Source organism: Pygocentrus nattereri, chromosome 19, assembly GCF_015220715.1.
Source record: "Pygocentrus nattereri isolate fPygNat1 chromosome 19, fPygNat1.pri, whole genome shotgun sequence".
NCBI classification, from domain to species: domain Eukaryota; kingdom Metazoa; phylum Chordata; class Actinopteri; order Characiformes; family Serrasalmidae; genus Pygocentrus; species Pygocentrus nattereri.
The window spans coordinates 38,006,404-38,023,098 of NC_051229.1; the positions used below are offsets into that span (position 1 = coordinate 38,006,404).

The 16,695-nt window shown below is 41.8% G+C and overlaps 1 protein-coding gene across 4 annotated transcripts in view; it reads right to left on the reverse strand.

Annotated features, from left to right (window-relative positions):
- The window catches only part of elna (elastin a), a 139,199-nt gene that overhangs the window by 121,648 nt on the left and 856 nt on the right, over positions 1 to 16,695 (reverse strand). The window lies entirely within an intron of this gene.

Here is a 16,695-nt window from a genome sequence, read left to right on the forward strand (position 1 = left end):
AGTGAAACACCCACATACATACATGCACGCTAGTGAACACACACACTAGGGGGCAGTGAGCACACTTGCCCGGAGCAGTGGCACCCGGGGAGCAATTGGGGGTTAGGTGCCTTGCTCAGCCAAGGGGATCGAACCGGCAACCTTGCGGTCACAAGGCTGGCTCCCTAACCTCGAGCCCATGACTGCCCTGAATCTGATGCTGAGTGGACCGAAAGGCCGCAGCCTCATAGACAAACGAACAGGCGTGTGGCAGCAAGCCGACTCTCTGACAAATTCTAACGTTTGATTTCCCTCTGAAAGAACAAAAGGTGAGGAGAGTCTGAAAGATGAGAGTGAAAGAATGAGAGGAGTAAATCTTTGTGAAAGGAAGCCCTCCCACTCTCTGCCTCAGCGGCCCGGCGCCCGGGCTCTGCTGTCTGACACATCTGTGGTACAGAGAGAGCACAAATGTGAAGAATGTGAAGTCAAACAAACACACGACACCCAGACGGCGCTGTTTTAAAGGCGAGGTGGACGGCAGGACCTCGCCGGCCCGCACTGCTGGCAGCCTCACTTGTGTCTGCGGACGCCCTGCCAGACTTGATGAAAGGAACATTTGGAGTATTTTCTTCCCACAGCTATCTCTCTGAGAAGAGTCAAGCCTCCTCCACCGAGGGCTGATCCAGCAGGATTAGAGAAAGGCTTAAATTTCATAAACAGTATGAACAATGTGCTGCAGAATACAGTCTGCCCAGAAAATCTCTGGAACCCCAGCTCTCGAGCGCAGCAGCGGTCACCGGGTTGAACCTCTTTGCCGTTGTGTGAAAGCAGAGCTGTACTTTTTAGTGGACGTTCGTGTGTAAAACTGCTAAGCATGCAGTAACATTAACATACTCATCTGCATGCTTACTGCGTATCTGGAGGACTAATTGCTACCTCCACTAAGGGGCAGCACAGAGCCCAAACTTTTGTTAAACAGGAAAAATAATACAGTTTATCTTCAGAACAGAAACAGACAATTGTCGTCACAATTAGAATAAATGCTCATACAAAAGTCTGAACATGTTTTATTGATATTCTAAGTCAAAATAAGTTAATAAATAATACTAATAAAAATACTAAATATTTAATAGGTTTAATGTATTGGAAAAATATAATAGTATTATTATGTTTCATATAATGCCCTGCGATGGACTGGCGACCTGTCCAGGGTGTGTCCTGCCTTCCGTCCGAAGACTGCTGGGATAGGCTCCAGCACCCCCCCGCGACCCTAACGGAGAAGCGGCTTAGAAAATGGATGGATGGATGTTCCATATAATAAATAAACATTCATTTTGCATTAAAATGCATAAAAATGTATCAATTCAAAAATAAAGAAAATGTCATTTGACTGGGGGTAGCTGAACATTTTGCATATAATTGTATATATTTAAAAAGATACTTATATACTGGGTGGCAACCTGCCTGAGCCACTTTCTGTATCATACTGCATACCGTTTAAATTACATTAGAGATTAGATGTGTGTGGATTCATTTAATAATTAATTTGATAATGGCGACGTGCTGTTGTGATCTGAATGAATCCATCAGGACAGATGTAGCTCTCCAGCTTAGTTGAACATATAACAACTGCCTTTTACTGGCATAATAACACATGTATCAGACGGATCTACATGCACAAACGCTCAAATATCCACAGTTACTCAGAATCATGTGTCGAGTCAAATGGAGTACAAACGCAAAGAAAACTAGATCTGTAGTTGCCAGCATACGTACTACAGCACTAACATCAAGGCTTCCTAACTGACATTAGCTTAGTGAAATAATTCTAAAAATAGCAATCGTCACATAAAATATTACACCAGTTTACACTCTGGTTAATGTATTGATCAAGTGCTAATGCTCAGTGAGTGTATCTTCACCTGAAACAACAGCTAAGTGAGGCCCAGAAAGATGAGGGGAAATTCCACCTGAGTGTTTTTGTGCTCTCTTCTAATTTGTGTTAGAGTTGGGAAAGTAAGCAGACATTCATACTAGTCTAAACTGGTCTTTGATGGTTTATGCTGGTCTAGAGCTGATCTGGTTCTGGTTTAGCTGGTCACCCCAGCATGGCCATGCTGGTTGACCAGCATACAAGCGTCAAAACACAGCATGTCGCTGTCATCAAAAGAAAATCTCCAAGATAGTAACTTTACAGGAGAAGGGAAAAAACCCACTTTTTAGTCCAGCCCCCTCGTTTCGTGACTCCACCCCTGATTGTTTCCACCTGTGTTCCCGCCTGTTCCTCGTTTACCCCGTTATTATTTAAGCCCTGTGTTTGCCTCTAGTTGTCGCTGGTCTTTGTTGTTTGACCGGTTTGGATGTTTGGTGTTTGATGTTTAGGATTTGTTTGGAGTGTTTCTCGTCATGTCTGTACCCGCATCTGTCCATGTTGGCTACATGAACCTGGACCGTCTTGACCCTGATTTTGGATCTGCCCACAATAAACGTCGCTTATCTCCGCATATGCGTCCGCAACCTCGCTCCCCGTCACAAAGTCAATGGAACCAGACTTTTTTCCGAGTCATTTTGGATCGTTTCTTTTGGTCCATTCCTCTTGACATTTACACACAAAATAAAGGGCAAAAGACATTTTCAACTTATGTAAAAAACTGAAAAACGACAAAAATGGAGATACAAGGTTTTCTTCCGACAGCAATGCTACTGGTTTTGCTGGAAACCAGCATAATGACTTCCATTGTTGCTGACCAGCATATCAGCATCCAAAACATAACATAAGCTGGTTTTACTGGTGACAAGCTGTGCAGGTCTATGCTGTTTGTTTTTTGGGGGCTTATCTCATGTGTATTTCAACAATGGATATCAGTCAGTCAGTCAGTCAGTCAGTGACTCTTAATTGTATTTTGCTGTCCTAATTTGCCACTTGGCTTTACTTTATGCAGATTTGCACCATTCCTCTGGGAAAGTGAACGTAGTGAACCATTCAAACTCAATACCTTAAGGACTGTTTGGTACATTTACATTGTCTGTACTGAGAACGAAAATGTTCAGGTTCATGTTTCAAATTAGGCAGCACCAGCCACGCTTGGTTGGGTCAGGCCTCAACATCATGGGTGTGGTCGGGCCTTCAGTTCCATGCCCTTGCAGACTTTGTAGTGGACACATAATTACTTTTGGTGTACTGTTGGCCAATAGGTTTATAGGTTTAACCTCTAGGGCCTTTCAGTTCAACAATTCAGGCAGTGCGCACCAAACTCATGCCTGTTCTGGTTAGGAAACAGTCATGAATGAAACCCAAAACGGTCCTGCAGTGCAGCTTTGGAACCCTTAAACTCCCAGGGAGATCATGAGAAACATTGCTTAACATATTCTGCATCCCACCTATTAAAGCTGAATGATATGTAAGTTGCTGGTGTTTCTAATCAAGCCTGTATTGTTATATAGGGAGACATGTAGACAAACAGTGGCCCCTCTCTTTCATTTGTCCACAATTAGGCTGTATAAAACGTGGCTTGACACACTGCAGATAAAATAAAGTGCAACACAAACATGCCCTGGAGGGGGCGCGGTGATTTGGGGGCACTTTATGATAATCATAAAACAAACACTGACAAGCCACTCAGAATGTCTTGCAGATGTAACGTTTTATAAGAGATTGGATTTACTAGGGTTCGTTTTTTTGGCCCTTACATGCTGTGATTCATTGTAGAGCTGGGAAATTGGAGAATCAAACCACATGACCAGGCGCATTCCAGCCAGGGACCATGTCAACGTATTGTCCGGAAAAAGAGCCCGCATTGGCTCCCTGGCCAACCTGAAGGCAGGCCAGCCTCGTTCTGGAACAAAATCTCGTTGGAGTGTGGCTCTTTGTTTCAAATTTGGCACGATCTCCGTAGAAGTGGAAATATCTTACAAACGATCCTCACGTTTCCATTCGCTTTGGAATTTGTGGTCATAGTGCAAATAGTTGCGCTGTCATGATGGCACAAACGAATGGCTGCCAGAGTTGGCAGCAGATTCCCGACGACAGTTATTCATACGGATTTAGTACTTTATTTTAACGTCTTACTGAGACACACTGCAAAAAAATGATGTCTAAGGAAATGAAAACCTCTTACATGCAGTCATGTAGTCAGTATGTGTAATATTTCTCATTATGAGACATGAAGAGTATTAAACAAGTAAAAAGATCCGCCAATGGAAAAAGACACTTTTAATAAGGCCTAATTACTTAAAACAAGCCTAGAAATAGTTTAAAAAATCTTGGAATATTCTTAAAACAACCTCATAACAAGAAAATGTACATGTGTCGACTACATTATGTGTAGTCAGCTTTGCAGTGTGGAAGCAATAAAGCAAACACGCATGCTGCATGTACAGTATTTAGCACCTGGTTTGTTTGATAAAATGGTGTCTTTTTTATTTTATTTAGATGAAGTGCACCAAATTAAACACATGGGTGTTTTTTGCTGGTCAGGAATTTGGCAGAAATGAAAGAGCACTGTTACTTTAATGATTAAAAACCATTCTCTAGCTGAAAAAGTACAAAATCCTTATCTATCCATCCAATACATCCTCGATTACATGCCTACCCATCATGTTGCATGACAACAGAGATACTAATTGTCTATATGCATCAAAATTCAAACAATTAAATCGTCATATAAACTTCAGAAATTTATAGCAAATGAAAAAACACTGATAACAACATTTAACACATATTTTGACAACATTTTTAATGTGTGTAAATGTTATCAATATAACTAGCATTTCTCATTATAAGGCTATTGTGAGAATATAAGGCTATTTAGGGTTCAATCCCCACCAGGGTAAACACCCTACACTATACCAATAAGAGTCCTTGGGCAAGACTCCTAACACCACCTTGGCCTACCTGTGTAAAAATGATCAAGTTGTAAGTCGCTCTGGATAAAAGTGTCAGCCAAATAATGTAAAAAGTGAAAGTTTACAAATAATGTAAAAACTGAAAGTTTTTGGTGATGTCTAGTAGTCACTAATTGTTCTCTCTGCATTCTGATGGTCTGATCTAATGGTTTTGACTCTAATGGTTTAACAGTTGCTCTGGGACTGATTCCAGATGTATATGATATGGTTTCCTAATAGGATCTAAAGAGTTCCTAAAGGTTCTAATTTAGCAGGCCAGTAAAAGTCCTTGGGCAAGACTCCTAACACTGCATTTGCCACCCTCTGTAATCTGATGAAACTGTAAATCACTCTGGATTAGACCATCTTATAAATGCATTAATGGAAATGTAGATCAGTTGATGGACGTCCAAATATCCTAGATAGCATGAGTCATTTTCAAGCTTAGCAACTATGCTAACAAGTTAACACTTTTGAGTTAAGTGCTCTTTAAGGGAAGCTCACAAATCTATCAAGTGTACTGAAGAGCGCTCTCAACGCCCACAGATACACTCACCGGCCACTTTAATAGGTACACCTGTTCAATTGCTTGTTTACACAAATAGCTAATCAGCCAATCACACGGCCGCCACTCACTGCATTCAGGCCTGTAGAGGTGATCAAGACGACTTGCTGAAGTGCAGACCGAGCATCAGAACGGGGAAGAAAGGGGATTTAAGGGGCTTTGAACGTGGCGTGGTTGTTGGTGCCAGACGGGCTGGTCTGAGTATTTCAGAAACTGCTGATCTGCTGGGATTTTCACGATCAACCATCTCTAGGGTTCACAGAGAACGGTCCGAAAAAGAGGAAATATCCAGTGAGCGGTCAGTTGTGTGGACGAAAATGCCTTGTTGATGTGAGAGGTCAGAGGAGAACGGGCAGACTGGTTCCAGATGATAGAAAGACAGCAGGAACTCAACCAACCAAAATCTCTGAGGAACGTTTCCAACACCTTGTTGAAAGTCTGCCACGAGGAATTAAGGCAGTTCTGAAGGCAAAAGGGGGTCCAACCTTTCACTAGTGTACCTAATAAAGTGGCAGGTGAGTGTATGTTGACTTCCGACATTGTTCAAGTGCTCACTAACACAGAGCAGCCTTGATGTGTAACTCAGTGATTTCCCAGCAGCGCTGTGCTGTTTTCTGTGTGCGTATAAGCACGGGTTGGGGATGGGGAGGGTTGACAGGTTGGTGGTGGTGGTGGGGGCTATGGTGGGGCTGGAGAGGGAGTGTGATCAGTAACAACATGCCAAAGATACAGCTGATAAAATGTCAAATCTGTTAACAGCTCCTGATTGTGAATGAGAGGGATAAATTAATGTGGCTAAATGAAGGTTCTTATCTCCACTAGCATTCCTGCATTCCAGCGCGGAGCCTGCCAGCGGTCCAGAAGCCGAGCAGAGCGCGACACACGGAGTTCGGGTCATGGTGCTGTGATTAACAGTGGCCTACTTTTAGCAGAAACACTCTGTGCTGCACTTTGCTAACACAGTGTACACAGTTTTGACAATCAAAGTGTGTTAAAATAGTTTTTTTTGGAAAGACTCAGACTTTCGAGCACTTTTCAATGGATACAAGTCTTTAAAGAGAGCACTGAAAGGTTCTCTGGGGAACCAACAGTGGTTTTTCAGGGTAGCGTCTTGTCTTGCTTGGCCAAATTGCTGTGTTAGTAGGCCAAAGGCCAAAAAGAGACAAAACAATATAGAAATCTAGAAGGAAGGTTTCAAATCAGGTTTCAACTCTGTGTATTTTGTTGCTAAAGCACTTCAGACATGTTTTTAAAAGATAATGAGAATATATTAAGTTATACTATATGCTGACCACACTTTAGGCAGCACTGGTCTATGGCATCGGTCTAAGGAACCCTTTTTAACATGTTCATATCTAAAAGTAAATGCTGTTGAAGATATTCAAGATGGTGCAAAAAAATTCAAGTAAAAAAAAAAAAGTCAAGCTGAAGCACTTTTTAGTACCCAAATGCCAACCAATCAGCTCTCAGTAGCAGTAATGCTGACCAATCAGCTCTCAGTAGCAGTAACTCTAACCAATCAGCTCTCAGTAGCAGTAACGCTAACCAATCAGCTCTCAGTAGCAGTAACGCTAACCAATCAGCTCTCAGTAGCAGTAACACTAACCAATCAGCGCTCAGTAGCAGTAACGCTAACCAATCAGCTCTCAGTAACAGTAACTCTAACCAATCAGCTCTCAGTAGCAGTAACACTAACCAATCAGCTCTCAGTAGCAGTAACGCTAACCAATCAGCTCTCAGTAGCAGTAACACTAACCAATCAGCTCTCAGTAGCAGTAACGCTAACCAATCAGCTCTCAGTAGCAGTAACACTAACCAATCAGCTCTCAGTAGCAGTAACGCTAACCAATCAGCTCTCAGGAGCAGTAACGCTAACCAATCAGCTCTCAGTAGCAGTAACACTAACCACTCAGCTCTCAGTAGCAGTAACGCTAACCAATCAGCTCTCAGTAGCAGTAACACTAACCACTCAGCTCTCAGTAGCTGTAACACTAACCAATCAGCTCTCAGTAGCAGTAACGCTAACCAATCAGCTCTCAGGAGCAGTAACGCTAACCAATCAGCACTCAGTAACAGTAACGCTAACCAATCAGCTCTCAGTAGCAGTAACGCTAACCAATCAGCTCTCAGTAGCAGTAACACTAACCAATCAGCTCTCAGCAGCAGTAACACTAACCAACCAGCTCTCAGTAGCAGTAACGCTAACCAATCAGCTCTCAGTAGCAGTAACACTAACCAATCAGCTCTCAGTAGCAGTAACACTAACCAATCAACTCTCAGTAGCAGTAACACTAACCAATCAGTGCTCAGTAGCAGTAACACTAACCAATCAGCTCTCAGTAGCAGTAACGCTAACCAATCAGCTCTCAGTAGCAGTAACGCTAACCAATCAGCTCTCAGTAGCAGTAACGCTAACCAATCAGCTCTCAGTAGCAGTAACACTAACCAATCAACTCTCAGTAGCAGTAACACTAACCAATCAGTGCTCAGTAGCAGTAACACTAACCAATCAGCTCTCAGTAGCAGTAACTCTAACCAATCAGCTCTCAGTAGCAGTAACACTAACCAATCAGCTCTCAGTAGCTGTAATGCCTGTCAGTTTGTGTGGGGTATTTTGGTCAGTCTTATGGTGACCGTGTGCAGCAGTATTAATGTGCCCTTTACAAACATTTCAGCTCTGTAATGACCTCATCGTTTCAGGAAAAAAGGTTTGTCAAAACCTGTCAGCTTTGGAGCTGATTTTACAGTGATTTAGAAAAAAGTTGTTCATTTTTCTGAGTAAATCAGCTTAGACCTGGACTTCTCAATATGGGCATGACTTCAGGGCTCTATGAGAGGAGAGGAAGTGGCCAGGCTCGCCTTATCCTGGCTCTTTCAAAACTGTGAACTGCTTGGGGCTCTTGAGGACAGCGTAGGGGGCCTGTGAGCCACGTTACATCTGTAAGGAGCAAGATCTTTCCTCTCCTTTCTCTGAGCAGGCTGCATAACCCTATAGCCTTAAAGTCTGCCTGGGACCGCAGACACCGTGGCGAGCGGCACATTGGAATCCATTAACGCTACCTTCAGCCAACACACCACGAGACACAGCAGAGGTGTCAAATTAATTCTATTAGGCAGGCGGTGCAGCCAGCACTGGCAGGCGAGCGCTCCTCAAAGGATTAGCTCCTGGGAGGTGCTCCACAGCACACGACGTCCCCGGCAGCAGATAATCAGGTTGAAGATTATACGGGCCAATCCGTCGTGAAGAACCGCAAATGGCAGCAGAGGTGTGCCGTTTGATCTGGACGTGATTTCACCCGCCTTCAACCGCGGCCAACCTGGCGTCAACGAAGAGGAGAATTAATGGATTAGGGTTCCTCTGAAGTTCTGGACCCAGGCTGATGCCAAGCGGCAGCGTTCAAAGAGTGATCCCTTTGCATCCAGAACTTTTCTCTCGCATTCTTAATTCTCTTGCTTTTCTTTCCTTTAATCTGGTCCTGGCTTTTTTCCTCGTCAGCGGCGTGTCATTAATGTCTGTTGTCGTAAAACAGGCTAACGGTTCTGGCCGAGGGTGAGGGTCTGAGCCCCTCGTCGCTGAACGCCAGTGGAAGTGTCTAGACTAATACTCGGTACGCAGAGGTGCGAGAAATACGTTGATACTTAATACGGCTCCGAATACAAAGATTGATTGTGCTGTAATTATGCTTCTGACACATTTTTGAGTGATGGAGTGCAGGAGAGAAGGGGAGAGAAACAAATGGTGGCCCAGTGTGATTAGGACTGACTCCAAGGGCTTTAGATTCAGGCCCCGTCCACACATACCTGGATGTTTCTGGAAACATAGATTTTTTCTTGCATTCCAATCCACACAAAAACAACACAAGTCACTGAAAAGCTTTCCAGAGTAGGGACTGTTTTCACTGTTTTCATGTGGACAAAATGTGGGTAGTAATGTAAATGAAGGGGCAGCTTGATTGTAAATACTAAAAATACCTCAGTGATGCTACAGATATGTGACTTGGTGATCATTAACAAAAGTCAGATTTGAAAAAAAATCCGGACTCCATAATTAAAATGGAATGAAAAGACAGACAAACAAGAGTCATAGCCATAGCGAAGTAAACACATCCTGGCAGCAAACGCTACACTTTCTTTCCTTTTATGCTTTTATTTTCTGGCAGGAATCAGACTTGAATGTCTGTATATCATCCAGTTATGGAGATCTGGCAACCTGCGAGTCAAAGTCTACTGTGTTTGTAACACTTTGTTAGTAAATCTCTGCTTTAGCATCACAAAGTGTTCTATGTTGTTTTTCTTGGGAAATTTTTCTTTAAGCAGGTACTATCATCTCCTATAGGGCTGGAATGCTTATGTGTGCATTCTCATGTGGCCAGGCCTCAAGGTGATGCAGCTGTTTAGGCCATTACACACTGAACTCCATGAAAATGAAAAAATACACTGTGTTGTTCATGTCATGGCAAAAGCTATGAAATGGGTAGAATATCTGCAAGTGACAAAAGGTGTCATTTGCTCTTCGCAAACTAGAAAACAGTGACATTGGGGCAACTTTCCATTTTGAAAGGGCAAAAGCAGCCCAGAGAGTTTTAATTGCTGGGACGCAGCCTGTTTGACATCTTGGTTGTCACCATGCCAACAGCAGAGACAACAGTGATAGGTTGAGTGAGTTCAAAGAATAAGACAATCACACATAAAACCTAAAAAAAATTGTGAAAAAAGTTCTCAAACCAGTAATACAGAATGTAATTGTAATTAGAACCAACGGAGGAGGGGCTGGAACAATTGAGTGCATAAATGACAGATATGATACATGCATTCATTGACTGAATATATGATATCTGATATATATAAAATATGTACACTCATTGATTGGAACATGAGATGCTGCTGCTGTCACTGGACGTCGGTGTTAAAAACGGGAAAACTGGAAATCACTCCGAAGTCACGTGATTTTTCATGTCCAGGTTCTTCATTTACACAATTAAAACAATGTTTTAAAATTATAATTATATAAATTAAATTACATTGAACAATTAAAGTAATAAATACATTCTAAAAGGCTAATTGCTGACCACTCATATAGCTATAACACAGTGCACCGCTTTTTAAATGGAACAAAATCTTACTTTTGGGTCCAATTTGAGCAAATAAATGCGATTAATCATGATTAACTACCCAAAATAATGCGATTAATTGTAGCAAACAACACAAAATAATGTGATTGATCACGACTGCACAAAATGTGATTGTAATTAGCGAATCAAGATAATGTGATCACTTTGATCAACCACATTAATGCGATTAATCGCAACCAACCTCAGAGAATAATGAGAATGATCGTGATTAATAATCGAAATACAGTCCTAATTATTATATACAGCAAGATGACAGTCATGTAAAAGTTAACTACAGTGAGTTAAAAGCTCAGCCCTATCAACAGCAGTTTTCACAAGCAGTGCTTTAATGTTTAAACACTTGAAGAAGAAGCTGCTTTAGCCCTAAGCACCGTCCTGCAGCACACATACTTGAGCCTGTCGCTTCCTCTCAGATTTATTTCTAACAGAATAACATCCCAGATCTATGTGTCTGACAGATGCTTGTGGGGAAGGAGGACGACGCACACAGGCTGCACTCAACCTGACGAAGAAACGCCAACGTGACCGTTCTCATATTTACTCCCTGAGCCCGCTCTCCCACTGTACCCCCCCCCTTCCTACTCACTTGCGCCAGCCGGGAAGAACATTCCACCTGCACACACTCTCCAAACACACTCCCAAGTTCTAAACTTTTAAATTCAGTCTTGGTTAACGTCCAGCGGAGAGGCGATTTGACAATAACGTGCTTATGGGAACATTTATCAAGCTTAAACTTGAGCTGAAACAGTTCTAACACCACAGCGGGTGGTTTTCTGAGTACGTGAGACGGTCGTGGATGAGGTCTCTGCTTTCATGAAGGATCAAAGGTGGCCAAGTGCAACTTAGGTAAGCCTGTGTTAGAAAACGTGCAGGAAATTAGACTTCCAAGACGTCATTTACGAGCCTGGTCTCAAGTGAGAATCGCACAGAAGTTTAAACCAGTGCCAGCTTCACCCACCCAAATGAAGCCCACTCTGCGTGGGCTTGTCTCTTGTGAGAAAGTGCAAAAGACATGTTTTGTTGATTACAAATAAGTGAACACATCATTTACAGGGAATAGACTTACATTTGGCACATGGCTGGATCTTTTTTAGCAAACAAGTACTAAGTGTGCACTTAAACGTGGCATTTCTACAAGTTTCAGTGCTAAATTTCTATTAATTTCTGAATTTGACACAGTGAACAGTGAACAGTGCAAATATTTGGGCACATGCCACATTTTCTTCCAACATGTTAAACAGCATGGCAAACTGAATTTCCCATGTTTGGCGCAGTATGTAAACATTGCTGAAGTTTACTGTACAGAACATACAGTCCATATATGGAAACTAAGCTGCTAAACCCAGTTATACTGCAGTTTAGCTCCGCCCATTTATGATGAGGCTATAAAGAGTGTTTCAGCTGAGAGAGTGCTTTCTGCATTTCAGGTCAGCCAATAAAAAGAGGGCTCATTTGCATATACCAGTCACAAAAGCACAGCCGTAAAAACAGCCTTGTGTAGTTCTGAGGGGTGAGGAGAGGAAAATAGCCACGTAAAAATGCATTATGACCAACATTTTCTGGTACATAAAGCTTCACAAATGCCAAAAGGAAAAATGTAGGATATGAGCCATTTCAAACTCAGCAAATAAATAATAATTAGTGTTCCCGGAATAGTGATCCCCATAGAGGACGCGCTCACTTTTCATTCCAAACATCAACATGTAATCTGATTGTGCCAAGTCCGTATCTTTCCCTGTGGTGCAAATTCAAAAGCCTGAAAGTTCACAATCAACTGCAGGTTTGGTTGAAGAAAAAGCGCCCATTCGTCCAGAACGAGCGTAAAAAGCGATTCCAAAGCTGTCAGTTTAAAATATGAAGGTTTTTATATGGTTCTTGGCAAGCGTTTAATTGCTACAGAACCTTTAGGCCTATACTGATGTTCTCTGAGCTTTTAAAAAGCTTGGAAACACTTTAGAGTGAGGCATCGTTCATAAGACTATGCAACGTCTACTTAAGGTCATACTGGCAAAAACCTTCCTTATGAACATTTATAAAGGCTTGTTTCAGTCATAAAGGCGGCGCTATCAGGGCAACATAAACAGGTTTCTTTCTGATATCTATGATTGGGTCTTTTTTAATGTTCATGAAGTTCTATGTCAGTTGTCATATAGGGTTTAATAAGTGTTGTGCAGCCTTATAAGTGCAGCCCTACAATCTTAAATAAGATGGTTGGTCAAAGGTTCTTTAGTAAAGAAAATGGTTCTAAATGGAAACATGAACACTCAAAGAACCCTTCACAAAAAATGATGCTTTGCATGGTGAAAGGTTGACGGTGAATGTGCTGCAGATGGTTCTATATAGAACCTTTTTGGAAAAGAGTTTTTCATAGCACGAAAATTGGTTCTGCTATTGTTAAATGTCATATTTGTCTTAATAGAAGAAACATTTCACCAAGTACCCTCTTAAAAACAATGGCTCTTTAAAGGTTCTGTAGTAAAGAACCCTTTGAAAGTACCCATGATTGTCTTAATAAAAGAACCCTTTTTGGTGCTATATAGAACCCTAGGTTCTACATATAAAGCACATCCTCCATTATCTGAAGAACCATTTCACCATGCAAAGCACACTCTGAAAAATTATGGTTCCTCAAAGGTTCTCTAGTAAAGGAAATGGTTCTATATAGAACTATGAACACTTAAAGAACCCTTTGCATGATTAAACGGTTCTCTGCATTACGATATGGTTCTTCGGGTTGATGGAAAATGTGTAGTGTATGGTTCTATATAGCACCAAAAAGGGTGCTGCAATTGTTACAGGCTTGACATCGTAGCAACAGCACAACCATTTTTGGTGCTATAAAGAACCCTTAATAAAAAAGGTTTTATATAGAACCATCTACAGCACTCTGCAATCTGGCCTTCAAAGATTTAAAGGAAATGCATATGGTTCATTAAGTGTTTATGGCTCTATAAAGAACCTTTTGCTTTACTAAAGAACCTGTAAAGAACCATCTTTTTAAACTGTGGACGCTTTAATCATGGAAAGAGTTCTTTGAATGTTCAGGGTTCTATATAGAACCATTTGCTTTACTAAATAAGAAGATTAAAGAACCATCTTTAAGTGTGTAAAGTGTTACCACAAGTTTCTTCACAGCCGGCTTACCTCTCGCTTTAAGGTTCTTTAGGGAGCCAACAGTGGTTCTCCTGTTTTAGAGCTCCAAGGAATGTTTTTTTGGCAAGCTTAGCAAAAGGCACAAAATGCAACAGGTGTGCTACAGACATGCAGCGTGCTGTGAATGTGCTTCTCAGCAGAGAGCGGTAGGAACTGGCTTTGGACGGAGGAATCCCAGGAAATAGCTCGGCCTCCGACTTAATTATTAAAATGAACATCGCAGACTGAAGAAATTAAGATGTGGATTCGCATGGCTTTGTATGGAAAACATACCCGGGATACAAATCCTCGCCGACAACTAGAGCCGCGGTTCCTTCGCTATAAATCCACTTACTGGAGAGCTGAACGCTCTTCCACCAAGGGCCTGGAAACACCTATGTGAACGAGCGCAGCAGAAACTATTTTTTTGAGTAAATAAATAAATCATTATGAAGAACTCTGGCTTTGTTTTGCGAAGCTGGGAAGAGTCCTCGCATGCTTTCCAATTGAGGTTAACAGTGGGACGATATGCTTCCGAGAACAAAAACAACTTATGGGTGACTTGAGAGGGGAAAGACACTTCGACCCCTCGTCCGTCCAGCAAGGAGTAAACTGTGGGTGATTCTAATCAGAGAAGAGACTCCAGACTTACAACTTGGACTCAAACTTACAACTCGTGAAATGAGCTATTATGAAGTTGTCAATCAATCTAGCTGAAGTTTGAGTTTCAGATTCTGCTTCTGAAGCTTTTTCTAATGTAAAAGTCATGAGACTCCAATCTCAGACACTCGAGACTCGACTCTGGTTCAAATCTCAGAGACTCGTCTCAAACTCAAATCTTAAGAGCCTTGGCTTGGAATCGAATCTCAGACACTCGACTCAGACTCCAATCTCAGAGACTCGAGATGCACCTCTAATCTCAGAGACTCGACTTGGGAAGCAAACATCAGAGACTTGACTCAGATTTTAATCTGAGGGACTAAAGACTCAACTCAGACGCAAATCTCAGAGACTTGACTCAAATCTCAGATGCACGACTTAGTCCAAAATTTTAGGGACTCAAGACTCAGCATGGCCATAATCTCAGACATTCAAGAATCGACTCTGGCTTTAATCTCAGACTCGACACTCAACTCGGACTTAAATCCCAGAGACTTGAGACTTGACATTGACTCAAATCTTGACTCCGACTTACACTCTACAGACTCGAGAATTTAATCAGGCTCAGTCTCCAGAGATTTGATTCACATTTGCACCCAGACTCCAACCTCAGAGACTCAAGACTCAACTTGGACTCGAATCGCAGAGACTAGAAACATGTCTCAGAATCAAGTCTCAGAGACTTGAGACTTGACTAGGACTTAAATCTCAGAGACTGAAGACTCATCTTGAAATCAAATCTCAGAGACTCAAGAGTTGACTTGGACTCGAATCTCAGAGCCTTGAGATTCATCTCAGACTCAAACCTCAGAGACTTGAGACTTGACTAGGACTCAAATCTCAGAGACTGAAGACTCATCTTGAAATCGAATCTCAGAGACTCAAGAGTTGACTTGGACTCGAATCTCAGAGCCTTGAGATTCATCTCAGACTCAAACCTCAGAGACTTGAGACTTGACTAGGACTCAAATCTCAGAGACTTGAGACTAGTCTCAGATTCAAATGTCAGAGACTCGATACTTGTCTCAGACTCAAATCTCAGTGACTTAAGACTTGGTATCACCCCCCACAGACTCAAGACGGAACTTGGGCTCACTCCTTAGAAACTCAGATTTGCATCCCACAAAGACCCAACTCATGAATCTACCGTTGAACTTCACTGTTTCTAAGCACAGTGTCTTGTGTGCCTAAGCGTACAGTGATGTCCAAAAGGCTGCTGGATTATGGGTAATCTACATGCCGCAGTTGACAGGAACGATAGTCCAGCTGTGGCTTCTACTCCTGACTACATCAACCATGTCTAACCTTCACAAGTACAGCAGCTCTTTAGCGCTTAGAATAGAAAAGCTTTAAAGCATTACACTTGGTACATTTTCAAATCAATTCCAAATCTAACACAAATAAAAACAAAGAAACAAGCAAACATCTCCAACTGTGTCAGACTTTGTTTATAATGTACTGTTGCAAGGCAACATAACTTTGGCTGTATTTTCTTCATCTAACATCATGTTTCCAGCTATTAACCTTCTAAAAGCAGTGGTCTGCGTTTTCCTTCTTCTAAGAAAAATAGCGCAGGATTAGTTCTGTATATGTAAGGGCTGAAAGGAATAAAAGGAGGAGTAAGGATTTCACAATTCATGAATGCATGCCGTAAAGGGGAATTTCACCTATTTTCCAAAATCTCTACATGGTTAAGTGGTCTGGTGTAAAACACTCCGTTCTGGATAAACTTACCTAGTCAGAACCGTTCACAGTGGTGGTGATAGGAACCAGACGTCCACCTCTAAAAGCTCCTCACAGAAAGTTCCTACATGAACTGGTTATGAATTCACTGCCTGATGACTGAGACGCTGTTTTATTAGAGGTTTAAATCAAAGTTTTGGTCTTTAACATATTTCTACAGTACATTCATGGTGGAGGGACACATGCAGGGCATTGTAAAGCAAAGTAGTCCCTAAACCTAAAACTTTTTTTCAGATTTTCCTCCATCAACATTCCATATAAACTCAGAAGACTCGTGTAGGTTCTCTGGTGGTTCTGGATGGTAAATAAAATGACTATATTTGTGTTGTAGTCATGGTGACCCCCTGGTTCCCATCACCACCACTGTAAAGACGTCTGAACCATTTCACACCAAATCACTCAGAATCACTTTGATTACATCTCAAACACGGAATTATGCAGATAGTTTGAAAAACCAGGAGTTCCCCTTTAAAATTATAAATATACTTATCATAAACATTGAAAATGTATTGCTCCCATTAGTCATGTCTACAGCACATCTGTATTTGTATATACGTGAACCAGTTCCACAGACTTAAAGCCCCAAAAACGTTCTGAAAA